The sequence below is a fragment of the Sinohyriopsis cumingii genome, chromosome 1 (genome assembly GCF_028554795.1).
Source record: "Sinohyriopsis cumingii isolate HCF-2022 chromosome 1, ASM2855479v2, whole genome shotgun sequence".
NCBI lineage: Eukaryota > Metazoa > Mollusca > Bivalvia > Unionida > Unionidae > Sinohyriopsis > Sinohyriopsis cumingii.
In genome coordinates, this window is record NC_142961.1 from 168,979,323 (window position 1) to 168,996,303 (window position 16,981).

The 16,981-nt window shown below is 33.4% G+C and overlaps 1 protein-coding gene across 5 annotated transcripts in view; it reads left to right on the plus strand.

Annotated features, from left to right (window-relative positions):
• Positions 1-387: 387 nt before the first annotated feature.
• The window catches only part of LOC149808356 (EH domain-binding protein 1-like), a 205,686-nt gene continuing 189,092 nt past the window's right edge, over positions 388-16,981 (plus strand). For 4 of the 5 annotated variants that reach the window (XM_089976051.1, XM_089976077.1, XM_089976070.1 and 1 more), the window contains exon 1: positions 388-467. The gene's annotated coding sequence lies outside the window, so the exon portion shown is untranslated. Of the gene's footprint in view, positions 598-16,981 lie in introns of all 5 variants that reach the window. The other variant, XM_089976057.1, reaches the window with a different exon arrangement.

A 16,981-nucleotide genomic window follows, 5' to 3' on the forward strand; every position in this document is an offset into this window, starting at 1 on the left:
TTTAGAGGTAAATTGTAAACAAAGTAATTAATTCTTTGCAATTTTAGAAGCTGGTATTTTCTAGTCAAGCAAAATTCATTTCCACTATTTTGAATAACTGCGTAAGATAGTGTACTATAGACTATTTCAGGCAGTTTTTAGGATAAGGGAGCAGTCGTTGTAGTTGGTAATATGATAAGATCATGTAACATTTCCACAAGTACAATGTCCCAAGATATTTCAGCTACAGCAAATGAAATTAACATACAGATATATAAATATTCTCCCCACTGTGCATGTTACAAATGTAAACACTTCACCTTTCACAGGCCACTTTCTCAGAATTTCATTACATTTGTAGAGCTCCCTCAGTTACAGTCTCATGAGGTCGACTCTTCATAAGAGAATCCTGAATCTGTAGAGCTAAGGTTACTCCGATTGATTTAGCAGAAGACTTAAATATGGCGATGGGGAGCATTTGACAAGAGGTTGGTGTTGATATATTACTGTTACTTAAGAGGACTCTGAAACCCATGAACTAACATTGCTACGATTTCGTACCAGTTGATGTGTACGTTTGCAGTATGAATTAATCACAGTTACCAGCATTTAAAGGAAGTAAGGACGAAATTAATTTCCTGAATTTAGTGAAATTGAAAAGGGTGTTGGGGATCCGAATAATTAGATGGACAGTTGTATGGCTACAGAGGATACATACAGAGAATTGTATATTCAGATATTAAGTTCTCTGCGTGCATTTTCTTGTTTGGACGTGAATATTTGTTTGAGAGTCCTCTTTGAGAGTTTGCTAGAGGTCCTCTGTGCCCCCCACCCCATCCGAATTCTAATGTGTAATATTTCAGAATCACGCACAAGTTCAGCAGTTTAACTATGGACAGTTTGTTTCCAGTTAATAGTTTCCCCATAATGATGTGCCAAAGCCTGTTCCACTTGAGAAGAAAACTCGTTGTAGACCAACATATTTTTAAAATCCTTGCAGCTCCATTCTGGAGAAAATCTTCAGAATGTCAATAAGTCTACAGCGTAAGACATATCACATGATGTTTTTGTTTTGGTATGATGTCTTACTGCCATTATATAAGCCTTGTGTAGTGTGTTCTCAAGTCAGCTGACAGTAGAATGAGAGGAAAACTTTGCAAGAATATCTCTCACACTTTGCAGCCTCTTCCACAAATTTAAATCTAATTGATTATAATTAGTTTGCTGACTTTGGAATTTAAATCTGACAGAAGCAAGTGCATACATTTTTATGTTCCATTCACCTATTTGGAATGCAATGGAAGCCAGGAATGCCAAAATCAGATTAGGTTGAAGAACGTTTCTTTAATGAAACAAAAAAAAATAAACTAATATTGAAGAAAGTGTTTGGATAGCATCATTTCGATCAATATATTTATCATCCTTTTAACCAATTTCAGCCTTCCTGTCTCCCATTGCATTCCAACCAGCTGAAATGTGCATCAATGGAAATTGAAAACATGAACATTTGCCTGTGCGAGAATTTGATTTTATTAAAAGAAGGTCATCAGAGTAAGTAAATTCCACCTAAGCCGACATGACTTAAACTTGTGGAAAAGCTTCAGTATGTGCTGCCAAGTTTGTGAGATAGTCTTGAAAATTTGGTCTCATTCTGATTTCAGTCAGCATCGAAACTCGCTACACAAAGTCGTTATTTAGGCAGTAAGATGTAGCACCAAAACAAAAATATCATGTGATTTGTCTTACATTTTAGGACTAAATGTAAATATGTCATGCTTTTTGTTGAACATCATGTGTAAATTAAAAATGATTACTGTTTTCTCTAACAGATTTCTCTATCTTTACTATAAAAAATAATGATGACCTGGGTGAACCAATAGCTTCAGCTGCATCAAGGCTCAGTTTGCTGTTATTTGTGATATCATTGTAGAACAAGCCAACCAGTCACACATGCAGAAGTGTATTGACTGCAGTGTGATTGTAAGTATAAAGGTTACAGGTGGCTTTTTGTAACAAAAAAGTCTATGATAATCAGTCTTAATGTTGAATAATTATATCTGTTGCTAAGGTATACTAGCATCTTTAAAGAAAAAAGAAACATCTGTACTTGTATTTTCATTAGTACATTCAAGACTGGACTATTGTAACTCAATTCTGTCTGGTTCATCTATCTACTCCAGAAACTTCAAAAAGTTCAAAACACAGCTGCTCAGGTCATACATAGAGTATTGCGATCAGAGCACACCTCCCCGCTGCTCTGTACCCTACACTGGCTATCCATTCGATCCAGAAACAAATACAAAATTTGTTCTCTGTGCTACGTTTCACTGTCGGACTCTAGTCCAACATGCCTATCCGATCTCACCCATGTGTACACACCAGCAAGATACTTACACTCCTCTTCTGACAATCATATACTCATTATTCCCACTATGAAAACAAAGTCATATGGACAGCGTTCTTTTGTATACCAGGGCCCAGCAATGTGGAATGAATTGCCCACTGAACTTAGACACAGACACAGTGATTACATTCAAGAGGACTCTCAAAACTCACTTATTTCGACTGCAAGAACAAACTTAAAGACCTAATAATGTTTTCTGCCTGAAATATTCTTAGCATGTTTTTTATTTTTTAATGTTTTTCTAACTTCATGGTGTTTGTTTTTGTAATAATATTATTATATGTTTATTATCTTATAGGTGTTGTCTAAGGTTGTAAAGCGCTTAGAGCTTCTAAAGATTAGGCACATTACAAAGTCCTCATTATTATTATTATTATTTAATAACACTTCAGAATGGCTGGAGTCACTGTCAATGACGGATAAAGATAAAATCTAACAATGTAGAAAAGAAGGTTGACAAATACAAGCCAAATATAAAGAAAGGCTGAAAGAAATTGAGGCAAGACGAAAAGACGCTGTGCAAAAAAAACAACTTGCTCTAGAAAAGAAACATAAAAGAGCACTCAGAGTAAAATCCAAACACACAAATACAATTCTTCATTGTGGATTGTGGCAAAGACCAGATTATGTTGAGAACATCCATGCAGAGCTAAAAATTTACAGAGAAAAGAAAGGCAATAACCTCACAAATATGATTCAGGCAGATAGTCTTAAAACAAGCTAAAAGATAGAAAAATGTAACCAAATATAAGCAAAATGGGTAAGACATACTCAATAGAAAAACTGAAAAATAACCTGATTCAGTTAATTAAAGATGCCACAGATAGTCCAAGTGAGGAATCGCCTGTACATGAAATTTTATTGTAGAAAAGAAGGTTATTCATACCTTCAGTGAGGGCAAGTGGCCTGCGCCCATATTAAGTGTAGTAGCTGATTTCCTAAATTTTACAACATTGTATATGATTGTGATTTGCAGGATATAAGTTCCCCAAATGCCATCTACACTTAAACTCTCAAAGAGGATTACAAAAATGGCCATCCAGAAATTGTTCAAGAGGCGTAGTGTAATTACAGCTGTTACTGGTCCTATCACAGCTATGCTTGTTTCACAACAGAATGGCCAAGTTATCAGTGAAGTGGAATTATTTGTATAAATGTTTATTGTTTAAAAGTGTTATGAATTTTTTTAGTATGGTTTTAAGTCAAGTCCTTGATATAATTCCTTGTTGTGCTTAATATTTTATGACAAATTGTAGATTTTATTCAGTTTTAGAAAGATTCACTTCATGCAGTAAATAAGAAACATTCAGTTTAGATATTTAGAAGTTGATAATTTATAGTGTTGCAATATTTTCCAAGTAAAATGCAACAATTTGATCGTGTCAGTGCAGTCACTCAGTTCATATTCTAGCACTGTGTTGAGACTTGTATCTTTCTTTTAGAATACAACAATTAAAGTTTTGCTCTTAGGTTTACAGAGTGAATTATAATTATAATTATTTGTAAGTAAGGATGAATAAAAGCTATTTACACTTACATTTAGTAGTTTGCAGTGAAAGCAATTGTATTTTATATAGTATTTTACTCATATTGTAAGAAACAAGTTATCTTTTCCCTTTTTGCGCTTCAAAAATATATATGTCATTTTGTACCTTAAAAAACCCCACACTGATATGATCTATAGGAACATGAAAACAACATTTAAATGGACTATAATCATCAGTTCATAGTTTAAACCTATTAGTACGACAACCATTTTACATTTATAATGTATGCAGCTTTTTTCTTAAGGGGGCGCTCACCAATTAATATGTACTTTAGAGAGAGTGACGTATGTAAGATGAAGTAGTTCGCGTTTAAAACATGCACAAATGGAGAGAATGTTGGCATACCTATATGCTACAGTAATGTAATGTGGATGATATTTCTTTGGATATTGTACTTTTTGAAATTTTACATGATTTAAGCACACTGCTAACTAAAATGACTGCTCCCTTGTGTTAAAATGTCAGTCTGAATTAGTCTAAAGTACACTATACATAGCAGCTATTAAAATAGGGAAAATGAATTTTGCCAGACTAGACAATACCAGCTTCTGAAAGTGCAATGAATGAATTACCAAATATATAAAATGTAAAAAAAGTTATCTACTCTTTTTTATACAGTTTACCTCTTAAGTTCAGGAAGTGAAAATGATCAAGTAGAGCTAGCACTTTTTTGAAAGGTGCACATTTGAAGAATGCCAAGCTGTATACTCTATAACCCATAGTACACCCATCAATCATACACCAAAATAAAGGGAATTAAAGGTTCTTTTAATTATGCCTAAGATATACAAGGTGTTTTTTAAATAGCCAGTATAACCAGTGAGGAAAGCTGGGGAAATTCTTTTTCTTTAAAATCCTAACCCTATGCAAAATACGCAACTGTAGAGCGCCACCTAAATAGTGTCCTTCTGATCTTTTTCTGTAATCTGAGTGCCTAAAAATGTCTGAGGTGGCGCTATACAGTTTTGCATTTTGCATAGGGTTAGGATTTTAAAGAAAAAGAATGTCTCCGGCTTTCCTCACTGGTTATACTGGCTATTTAAAAAACACCTTGTATATCTTAGGTATAATGCAAAGAACCTTTAATTCCCTTTATTTTGGTGTATGATTGATGGGTGTACTATGGGTTATAGAGTATACAGCTTGGCCTTACTTCAATGTGCACCTTTCAAAAAAGTGCTAGCTCTACTTGGTCATTTTCACTTCCTGAACTTCAGAGGTAAATTGTATAAAAAAGAGCTGATAACTTTTTTTACATTTTATATATTTGGTAATTCATTCATTACACTTTCAGAAGCTGGTATTGTCTAGTCTGGCAAAATTCATTTTCCCTATTTTAATAGCTGCTATGTATAGTGTACTTTAGACTAATTCAGACTGATTTTTTAACACAAGGGAGCAGTCATTTTAGTTAGCAGTGTGCTTAAATCATGTAAAATTTCCAAAAGTACAATATCCAAAAGAAATATCATCCACATTACATTAATGTAGCTTAGAGGTATGCAAACATTCTCTCCATTTGTGCATGTTTTAAATGCGAACTACTTCACCTTACATACGTCACTCTCTCAAAAGTACATATTATCTGGTGAGCGCCACCTGAGGGTATGGGTATATAAAAAAGACATAACTCTATCAGTTTTATAGATATCCTTTTCAAATAAACTTTATTATTCATCTGAAAGATGCTGTTACCATATCTTCTTTTCAAGCTGCTTATAAGAAACGGCTCAAAAACCTTTGTCGTCCCTACTATTAATAAGAAGTTTTATAATTTGTTACATTTTCTTTCCAAACAACATTGTTAATACATCCAATGTAATGATATTCAAGGAGATTTTGATCAATAAAAATGCCACTTATGCCAAATGTAGGCAGTACTTTAATAAATAAATACCAATTAAATAATTTTTTTGTCAAGTGAAATTTGTGTTTTAATTCTATCTTTGAATTTCTTTTAAGTGTAATCATCATAAATGCAATGTGTATTTAAATGTCAGATGCATCAGTCTGCTGTAACAGCCATATCCATGAGTGTTTCTCTGAGAATTAAGTGCCCACCATGTTTTGATATGTAACTTGTGGAAATATTTGTTGTACTATTGCACTCGATTAAAAGCTGGCCTCCTTTGTATTATCACATCTTTTGAATCAAAGGAGGTAGAATAAAAGAAAAGTTAAAAGTCATGCAAATCCTACATGCTTAAGATCTAGTAGCCCCAGTTGTATGTTGGGTGAACTCATCACTTGATTAGTCAAACACTATTATAAGTTAGATTGTGTAATTGTGTAACATAATTAAACTACCTTAAATTAGCCAACATAATTAAACTACCTTAAATTAGCCAACTCATTCATAACTGATAAAGATATCAAGGCAACCAAGCAAAATGAATACTTTATAATATAAAGAGTTTTGTTTCACAGATACAGACCATTGTGGGCATTTATGTGGTTATGATTTTGGATTTTTAACCAAGGCTTTAACAATGTTTCAGTCATATTGCTACGATGTCTGTGTGGCAGTTTACATGTGATGTCTAGCACTGGGGCATCTTGCCGCAGACATGTAGCATGATGTCCCACCAAGTCACATTATCCTGACAACAGGCCAACCAGTCCTAACACTAACCTCTTAATGATGAATGCCAAGTGAGTCAGCTGTTAGTACCATTTTTATAAGTCTTTGGTGTGACTCTGCAGGGGATCGAACCCACGACCTCTCGCATCCAAGGCAGATGCTCTAACCACTAGGCCACTGGAGCAGTTTACCATTGTGGGCAAATGAGTTTCAGAGAATTCTGGAATTGGCACTTGGAGATATCCACAAGGATGATAAGAAGTTTAACTATTATTTGCAATTAAATCACTGCATCATTATTGTAGTAACTGAATAATACAAAAATTAAGTTTCGACTTAATTAATGTTGCATGTTTTTGAAAAAAAGGAATCTTCCTTGGTGGTGTATCAATGGTTAGTCTGGTTTCATATTTTGTTGACTCCTTGCTTCACTCTATACTATTACATACCACACCAGGAAGTAGAGTAATCAACAAACCATAAAGCTGTGACCTGATACACAGATGTTTTCACGTAAATGTGATGGTTATTTAAACCAGTTGGAATAATGTTAGCGATCTCTCATATGTTGGACATTTTGAAACTAATTGTAATTTATACAGGGTAATGAACAACTTTAACAGAAAAAGCACTCATTGACGATTATTATCAACATGATTCTAAAAGGAGGATTGAGTCATTAAACAGCCCATTTCCCCCCCACTACACCCCCTGCCCCCCCCCCTTGCAGTTTTCTGTTATTCCATCTATGACTTTCATATTTTATATTATTAATTACCTGATCTGGGCAATAACACTGGTCAATCATCTCCTTGACAGTGATAACCAAAGCACCATAACAGGTGGGGGTAGGGAAGTGAGGGATCATATCACTTACTCCCCTCATAATCATGTACTTACTGTATTGCTATCAAAAGCTGTAAACTTTGTTTACAAAGTGAAGCATGTGACTTATGAATGGGGATAAGATTGCTGTAATTTCCTGTAATCAGTGTTCACTTGTCCTTAACATACATGTGATTCCACCAGCGGTACTACAAAAATACCATTTTTAAGGCAAGCTACCACACATACTGTTTCATAGTTGAAATCTACAACTTTTGAAAATGAACTGATTGTAAAGAAAATTAAGTGAACAGAAAAAACATAACTGTGTTTGTACATGATCAGTCCACGCATTAGAGATATCAGTCAAAACCAGTTTACCAGGGACCAGAACTTTTCCAGTGACCGGTGCAGTGATACATGGCTGAGTACAACCAGTTGTTAATTGATTACCTTATTGTTGTAATCAGGAGAGTTTAGGTCAAATACAATTCCTGATTTTAAAAAAAAACTTCTATAGGTAATTAAAGGTACAAATGTGAACTATAATGACTTTTGAGTCTTTGTTTTAAAAAAATCAGCCATCCATTGGCGAATGTGAAATAAAAAGGAAAGATTGGCTAAAAATTATTTTGGTGGAAACACTTGAATAACTATTTTGATTGTCTTTAATTGCTGCTGCATTGTTCAAGATGTTTCAGGTTGAATCATAATGAAAAATAATTGAGCTGCCATATGCTCATATTTACACTTGTGTAATTCAGCATAGGTTAAACAAATTAAGCAGCACCTATGAACAGCATCAAAAGTGTAGATAGAAACATTACTTTACGTGAAGTTTCTTGAGATCTTAATAAATTTTAATAGATTTTGTTTATTTCTTTACACATTTAAAGTACAGTATATCAACTGTAACATTGTGTGACAAATAATGGTTGCAAAATATGGCCCTTTTGGGTACATGGAATTAGAGACATTGTTTGTGAAATTGGGGCCTGTGTCTGAAACAATATTCTTCATTGAGCACTGTATGTGGTGACAATTTCAAACTATTTTCAAGTAAGGCCAAAAAAATTTTTCATTATACTTGGGTTTTTTTTACCTTGGAGGGAAAAATGCAGGGGTAAGCAGTGAGAATCAGGGATGGTCAGCTGACCAGAAATATATATATTTTTTTGCCTAATAGGTCATATTTTGTTTGTCTAAACAGAATATTGATTTTGTAAACATTTTTGTAACAAGCACTAAACAGTGTCATTTACAAGTGTAAGAATGAGATTCCTAATACAGTGCATCGAGACTGGGCCTGTCACAAAACTGTTTTCTTGCAGATAGTTTCTGATAGCTTTCACTTGTTGTAAGTTAATGATTTAACCTGTAGTTTATTGATCCAGATTGAAGCTGAAAATTAGGGAATTTCTACTGCCATTTTAGTCTCCTACTACATTTTTTGAAAGGACAGAATCAAGTGGTACACAACATGCTGCTGAATGGTTTTCTCCGAATTCTTCCTAAAGTTACGTCAGATAAACTGGTAAGACACAGATTCTGCTCTTCAGCAATCTAAATCATAGTTTATCCAAGGAATTTAACAGAAGCATGAAAACGGAAGAAACACATGAGGCCAAATAAAATTAGGAATTTTCTATTTGATCTATAGTCACTGCAGTTATTGATTATTTTTACTGCTGGTAAGATTTTAAAATAATGAACATAACTAAATTTGGATTTAGTTTCCTTTCAAATTATTACTGCTGTATGTATTTTTTGTAAAGAAAGATATAAAAGAAGGCAACAAACTCATACTGAAAAAGACTATTAAGGATTTTACTCCTGCAACTTCGTTGATGGAATGCGTGTGAAAGATAGGGTTTTGAGAACTTTACAAGTCAACTACTATAATTTCCTAATTTTGCAATAATTATTATTATTATTATTATTATTATTACAACAGCAGTAATAACAATGAGAACAACAATTCATGATGGAAAAAAGGCATCTTTTTGGTCATGAGATACATATTTAAAGAACATTTTAGGAGTTGAAATTATTATTATTATTATTATTATTACAACAACAGGAGTAATAACAATAAGAACAACAATTCATGATGGAAAAAAGGCATCCTTTTGGTCATGAGATACATATTTAAAGAACCTTTTAGGAGCTGAAGGTACCTTATTGGTGGATAATTACCATGCCCTTTTGGAATCATGGGGGAAGCATGTATTCAGGGGGCAGGTAGGTAGATAGGCATGCTTTTTCTTGGCAGTATGTCATGCTTAATTATTTATCTATTATGTCAATGTACTTTGCTAGTGTTACTCAGAATATTGAGTATAATTTCAGTAAACCTTTACAAGTATGGTTATTAAAGAAAAAAAAAGAAGTGGTTTATGCAGATACAGGAGTAATCCAGTAAGGACAAGTTATGGATCATAACTCTTGGGGTCATCAGATTGGATATTACAATTGGATTAGTACATTTTCATGTCCGTGTGAACAGGCATTGTTTTCAATAGCACTTTTATACAGTGAGCAATATCAGAATCCCTTTTCATCCTGAATATACTGTTATGTATATCAATATTGTGTGATTAATTTTTGTCTATGATTGATGGTTGTGGCATTAATGTCTACCTGATTTTTGTCATGATTCTAAAACAAGATGTTTACGGATCAAGAATTCAAGGTCAGTTTGGTTAGCAGTAAGTATAGACTCATTTTCCATTTTGATGATTGGTTTTACCAGAACAGTCTATTATGACATCGGTCAAGTGAAGTAAGTATATATTTGATTTGGTAGGCAATTGTTCATTTCTGTTTTCATATCAGTTTTTGGGACTCTGTGATCAGAGTTTGTAGATGTGTTCAGATATAATTTGAGAGGAATTATTCATTTAAATTATTAGAATTCCAATGTGATCATTGACTTTTTGGACTGAGACACTATTGGATTATTAAGAACTCGTTCAAAGACATACTGGATTATATAATTGTGGTATATCAAAGAATTCAGGACTTGGTACATCAGCACATTCGAGTCTATTGATACATCTGCACATTCAAGACTATTGGAATTCATTTGGAACATTCTGTAATTTTGGACTTGTGATAGGACATTTAGGTTTATTTGGGATTTAATTCTCAATAATGTAAGTTCCTCTTAAATTTTTACTTTGTAACTTAGAGCAATAAATTGTTTGTTAAATTTTACTTAAATTGTTGGTTTCAGTTCCCTTCTGTTACTTTTTTTAAGACCTAGAGTCATAACAATACCAATTAAAGGCAGTGTTTCCCTTTACCCTCATTTGCGCTTCAGATACCCCCAAATTTTTTGTTTGACCCCTAGTTTTGATACCAAAGTATGTTTTTTACTCAGTCCTACCCCCAGTTTTGACACCAAGGAGATTTTGGAGATTTTTGACTCTCAGTCTTGCACACCTAGGGGATACACTGACAAAGTCTTTCTGGTTCAAGACATTGTTGAATTTTTTTGGTTTTTCACTTGCTAAATTTTGAGAAGCCTTTCATTATATAGCACCATTTATATGAGGTAAAGAAGAAATACATAATCAGCTTGTTACTGACATATTGACAGTATACAGTAGAAGTCATATTACAGTACCATTATTTAAACATAATTAAAAATCTAAGAAGTTGTACTGACTGATTGTTAATTCAAATCAAATGATACCACAACAGTTAGTCAGTACTGAAGTACTGACATCTACCAGCATATTTTTTTGGGGTTACAGAATGAGCTTTCACTCTTTATTTGACTGGATATTATGAGTACTGTAGACATATTGTGGGGGTGGGGGTGTAGTGGTCCTGTGGTTGAGACTTTAGCATCTTGACCATTATTGTTATTTTTGGGCAAGGCATTTTAATTGCCTTGGTATGATGTAACCTTCATGTGTTGCAGTTCCATTCAACAAATTGCATTAGTTTCTTTAGTATATTGATGGAGATGCATTTTAAGGATATAATCAACCTGAGTTCTTTTACCATCTGTTTCACCATCATGTACATGTATTGCTAACAACAAGCTGGAAAGGTATAGATTTTCTTAGGAAATTACAAATAGCTACATAACAATGTTTCTTATATTTTGCAGTTATATCATGTATAATCTAATATATGCTGTTTTTGATTTTCGGAGCTATACATGTTTTTATTTATCATACTCTGATTAATAATCCAGTTTCAGGACAGCAGTTTTCTGTTTGAATTTCACATGATTTCTCAAGTCCACTAAATACTTTCTTGTTTGTTGAGTGTGTTTTATGTTTTACTGGACTTCTCTGACAAGGTCTCACTGGACAGTTTATCTGGTGAATTTTCATCCGACAACGACCTATTGCAGAAAAATGAGAATAATTTTACACTGAAGATACAAGTAAAAACAAACTAATGATTTTTGTAGAAAGCATGCATGAGAGATTTTGACTGTGGCAATCAGGTTAATTCCTTCTACAGCTGGTGGTAATTTATACAGAACTAACACTGCCACCAACCCTCTTTTTTACATTCATTTTTGACAGCAAAGCGCTACTTTGAATATTTTTCTGTGACAAAATCAGTATGTGCCTTATGCATGAATAAAGTTCACCAGTACAGTAACAATTTACATCACTGCTGAACCATCTCGATTTTTTATATATTTACCTCTGTAGCAGACATAAGTAAATACGTAAGCCAAGTTGGTTGTTCATTTGCAGTCGAAGTTACGCATTTGATCTTCAATGCTAATCCAACTGACAGGCAGTCACCAGACAAGCCAACCCATTTTCAAGCCTAACTCAAAGTAAATCTAAACCACATTACAGATTTAGCTTCTGTGTGAATTTATAAATGCTAGGCTTATTATATTAGGTTCATGCCTTCTACCCTAAAACTTAGGTGTCAAAATACAAAACTATTCAGTGAAACCTAAATATCCAACTCAGAGTTTTCTTGCCTGGTTATAGCTAGTAAATTGTAGGCTTCAGTGTTAACACTTCCTAATCATTTCAACAGGTTCTTCATTGTTTGCATAATGTCTTTCATGTGATGTTGGCTATAGTGTAAGCCTAGTGTCCCACTTGAGTTACAGTTTTTAGATTACAGCTTATACAACAATTTATGTCACATCTCAGATTCATTTGCTATAAAGTACTGACCATTTTATTTTTTTGGGGGGGGGTCTGCGCTTTTTATTTGAGCTGTGATATTCTGTTTTCTTTATCTCAAGATAATTAGTTTTAAAATTATGTAATGGATATAATAATGTGCTATTTTGCATTAAACAGATAATTCAGAAAAAATATTTTTTCCAGCTGTTGACATACTGAAATTTAAAGAAAAGTGTTAGTCCCCTGCCCCAGAACATTAAAATGTTAGTCCCTAATATAAGTGCATATATGTTGCAGTATATTCAGAAATACTTTGTACAGCAGCAAAAAAATTCTTGGTCCCAAGCTATGCCATTCCCACTTGATTCTGTAATGTTGCAGTAGAATGCACAAATATGCTGCTTTTTTGTCATAATAAGAAATTTTTCAAAAGCAGTAGGCTAGAGTTCAGCTGTAAAATGGTATGTGCAGTGGAATGCCTTTGAAAAAGTATTGTTTTACTGCTGGTAGAGCCACATGTATATTATTGGGCAGGTAATCAAATGCTGATATTTGGTCAAAAATGAATCCAGTTAAGTCATAACTGATTCCTTTAACCTCATAAACATCAAAGATATTCTCAAAATAATCTAACCTTGAGTCAAAAATGCCAACTAAACATGACATTAGTGACCAGTTACCTCTGGTCAGTTCATACTTATTTTTGCGATATTCTTGGCTGATAAAGTTTAAATTGTAGTCTAGGAAATTATGCAGGAGGCAAATTAAGGCTAATTAAGACTTATGCTCCAGGCAGATTCAACATGCATCATAAAAACATGCAGATTGAAATTTTACTTCCAAGCATCAAAACCCAATGGTATGCATCTACTGAGAACCCTAATCATACTTGCCTTAATGCACCAACCATGTTATATTGATGGCCCTTGTAGTGAGGAAGTGCTGTGTTTAATCTTGTGGTGCAGACCATATATCTGAGGTGGATGTTGAACCTGATCAGTTTTAAATCACTGTGAAGAGTCACTTTAAAATGTTCTTGGACCAGTTTTAGTGGGACATATGTTCTTGCAGTAATTTTAGTAGCACATATGTTTCCACCAATTTTAGTGGCACAAATGTACTTGTGTCAGTCTGCATAAAATGCTATCACACACCCATTGGTTGTTTGCATGGTACATAAAGAAGACAAACTATATTTATTAACCAAAAATGTATTGATTTTATCATTTTTCTGAATATTTCATATATGGTCATATTTTAAATTGGCTAAGAAAAATCACTTTTCTTGAGTACCAGAAAATAAGATACTTGATGTTAATTTAGGTTAATTGCTACTAAATCCGCAAGTGACTGTAAGGTTATTTCAGTCAATGCCATTGTTGTCTTGCTTATGACAGCAGTATAACAGTCTGGGGGGGGGGGGTGTCCACAAAGTGATCTTTCTCTCTCTCTTGCCAGATTAGGGCAGAGTGGTGAGATATTAGGGAAAAGTACGTTTCAAGAGGTCAGAATTAAGGCAGCAATGTTTACAAGTGTATACCACTTAATTTAATTTGCAGCATGTAAACATTTACACAATCAGTACCCATTTAAACGAACATGCACATGGTACATCTGGTGTTAGCAGATGTGTATGTCCAGGTAGTAGATATGTTTTTTCATTAGTGCATATATCATATAATATGAAAGAATATCATGACAATCCTAAGGATGTTTTTCCAGAATCGTCAGAAAATGTATATTCAACAGATGTCATATCAAGTTAAGACACATACGGCAATAGAAACAATCACAAGCTGAATTTACGGTATACTCATTGTCATTTGATGAGCTTACTTGTAAGTCATACAGGCAGATCAGAGAAAATGTTTAATTTAAAATTGGATTAAGAAACAATAATTTTGGTTATTGTTTGCCATTTACACTTTCAGATATTTTGGTAAATTATAATGTTGAAAAAGTCACTAGTGATGCTTAAAACAGCTGTTTTACATAACCTTTTCAAAGAAATACTTATCACAGTTTATGAAATTAATATTTCAAAATCCTTGATTTAATTCAGCAAAATTGTTGTATGATATTGTTATTGCAAATGATCGTAACCTTAAAAAAGATTTCTATAAAAAATGGGGGCAAGATATGAAGATGTAAATCTTTTTTTCCTACTTTTACTTGATGAAATACAACATAAACTTGTTTACTTTTGCCAACAGTAATGAAACCTCCACAGAGTAATAATTTGCTCATTGGGTTACAAGTGAGTGGAATTGAATCACTCCACTTTGGAAAGCTTTATGTAAACAATTTTCATAGATGCAAATATATTTGCAGAATATAGATAATCTTTCAGTTGCCCCAACAGTTGAAAAAAAAAGCACACAGCGATTTGCTTAAGCTGTTTTGCATTACTCATTGAATATATAAAAAATTCCAGAGTTGATATTCTACCCAGAATATGAAGTATTCACTGTTAAAGAGTGAGGAGTGTGAACTTGAGAAAAGGCAAACATCAATATTAATTTCTCTTTTGATTGGGGAAAATACCAACTATTAACTGACTAATACTTTTCGGGATGATTCAAGCCATGAAATAGATTGATTGTAAGACAATAGTAAGCATGCATTTGTGTTTGCACAGTTGATTTGTCATTAGACCGTCATACTGGACTGAGGTATTTATTACTGCTGTATTACCTGTAAGGCTCCCATTAAACTTTAAAATATTGTTTCACATCCCACCCCACCCATTTCCCCCTCTGAAATGGTCAGTCCCAATTGTGACTTATTTACAATTTTTCAATGCAGACAAGTATACCTTGCGGTCAAACTGCATCAGATACAGATATGATGATGCTAACATTATAGTCATCAAGAGTAACTTGTTTCTGACTAGGATTTGCATGGAAGAGCTGTCAGGAACAACTTGGTTCTAACCAGGATTCACTTAGAAAATCCAGCAAGGAAATTTGAACAAAAGCGCCATCCAGACTGTGTTTGATAATAAACAAGATCCAATTATATTAATGATGTAATTTTGGATCAGATCAGCTGAAATTTTGGCAACTCTGGAAACCATATTCTTTGTCATTGTCATCAGACTTGGAATATATTATGTCATCAATATCATGGGCTGTGTCATTAGTGAAAGGCAAGCATATTTAGGATGTGATCTTGCATATGAAGCCTTGACTTTCATTCATTTGTGATAAAAACTGGAATATGGACTGTTATTGTCTAGATTTTTCATCTAATAGGCTGACTTGGTTACCACTCTTGAAGCCCTAATTTTGATCTGTTTTACTATCATCAAGATCCAGATGGTGTCGATTTTGAGCAGGAGCTTATGCCTTTATCTTTAGAAAGAATTTCAGTCACTATCAAGTGGAATAGGTCAACTCAACCTGATGTAAAGTTTCAGATATATATAAGGCAGGTGATCACTATCAGGTCACAAATTGTATAAGGCAAATGAGTGATATCAGGCCACATCTTGGTATGTATAGAATAAGGCCTTTATGCATTTCAGGTAGTTTACATGCAAAGATAACATAGTTGTGGAAATTACCCAACATGTTTTCACTACACACTGCATGACAATATATAATGTACCAGCAAGCTGGATAAATGGAACTGTTATGTATATTTGATTTAATTTATATTGGATTTAATTTATATTTTAATTTTATTGTTTGTTTTTCAGCTTTAAATTTTTTATTCTATTACATGCTATTATTATGCTCATACAGAATTCTTGAACAAAGACATTTCTTAAAAATTTTATTTGGATTTCCAACACCGGATTATTGTTTGTGAATAACACAGAACTGTAGACATTCCAACACCACAAAGGAGACAATATATGTCATCACCTTCCATCTTAGATTCTTCATCAGGACTCGAACTTGAATTCATTAGGACTTCTGAAATTTTATTTGTGGATTATTCTTGGATTATTTTTGGACTTGATTCTTAAAACTGTAAGTTCTTATTTTTTTCTCTCATTTTTACAGTATTTTTCCAGGGAAATAAATTATTTGTTAAATTTTTCAAAGCTTGTTGTTTTCACTCTTTCTTGTGTTATTGTTTATTCGAGCCTAAGCATGTAACAGAACACTTAGGCATTATTTCCTGTTTGTTTCTCAGATCTGAAGCTTCAGTAATGACTGGTGTAAAATATTGACACTCTGAGAAAGATTTGTCCAATAAATCAATCTACCTCCATTTTCTGAGAGACTAGTAACATTTATACCGAATCTTGAGATCCAGGATTATACAGCCATCATAGTTAAGAGGAAAAATGTGAACTTTGCATGCATAAAATGCTTGGCCATCATGTAAGATATCCAGACTCATGGAATTTTATTTGTGTATTTGTACTTGCCAAGTTGCAGCAAGTCATGCATCCCCCCACCTATTCAAAACTTGCAGACACCACAAACAAACAATATTTTCAAAAACATAATTCCCAATTATTCTCTTTTTAGAGAGTTTGCAATTTTTTTGACACCACAATATAAACCTGTATATA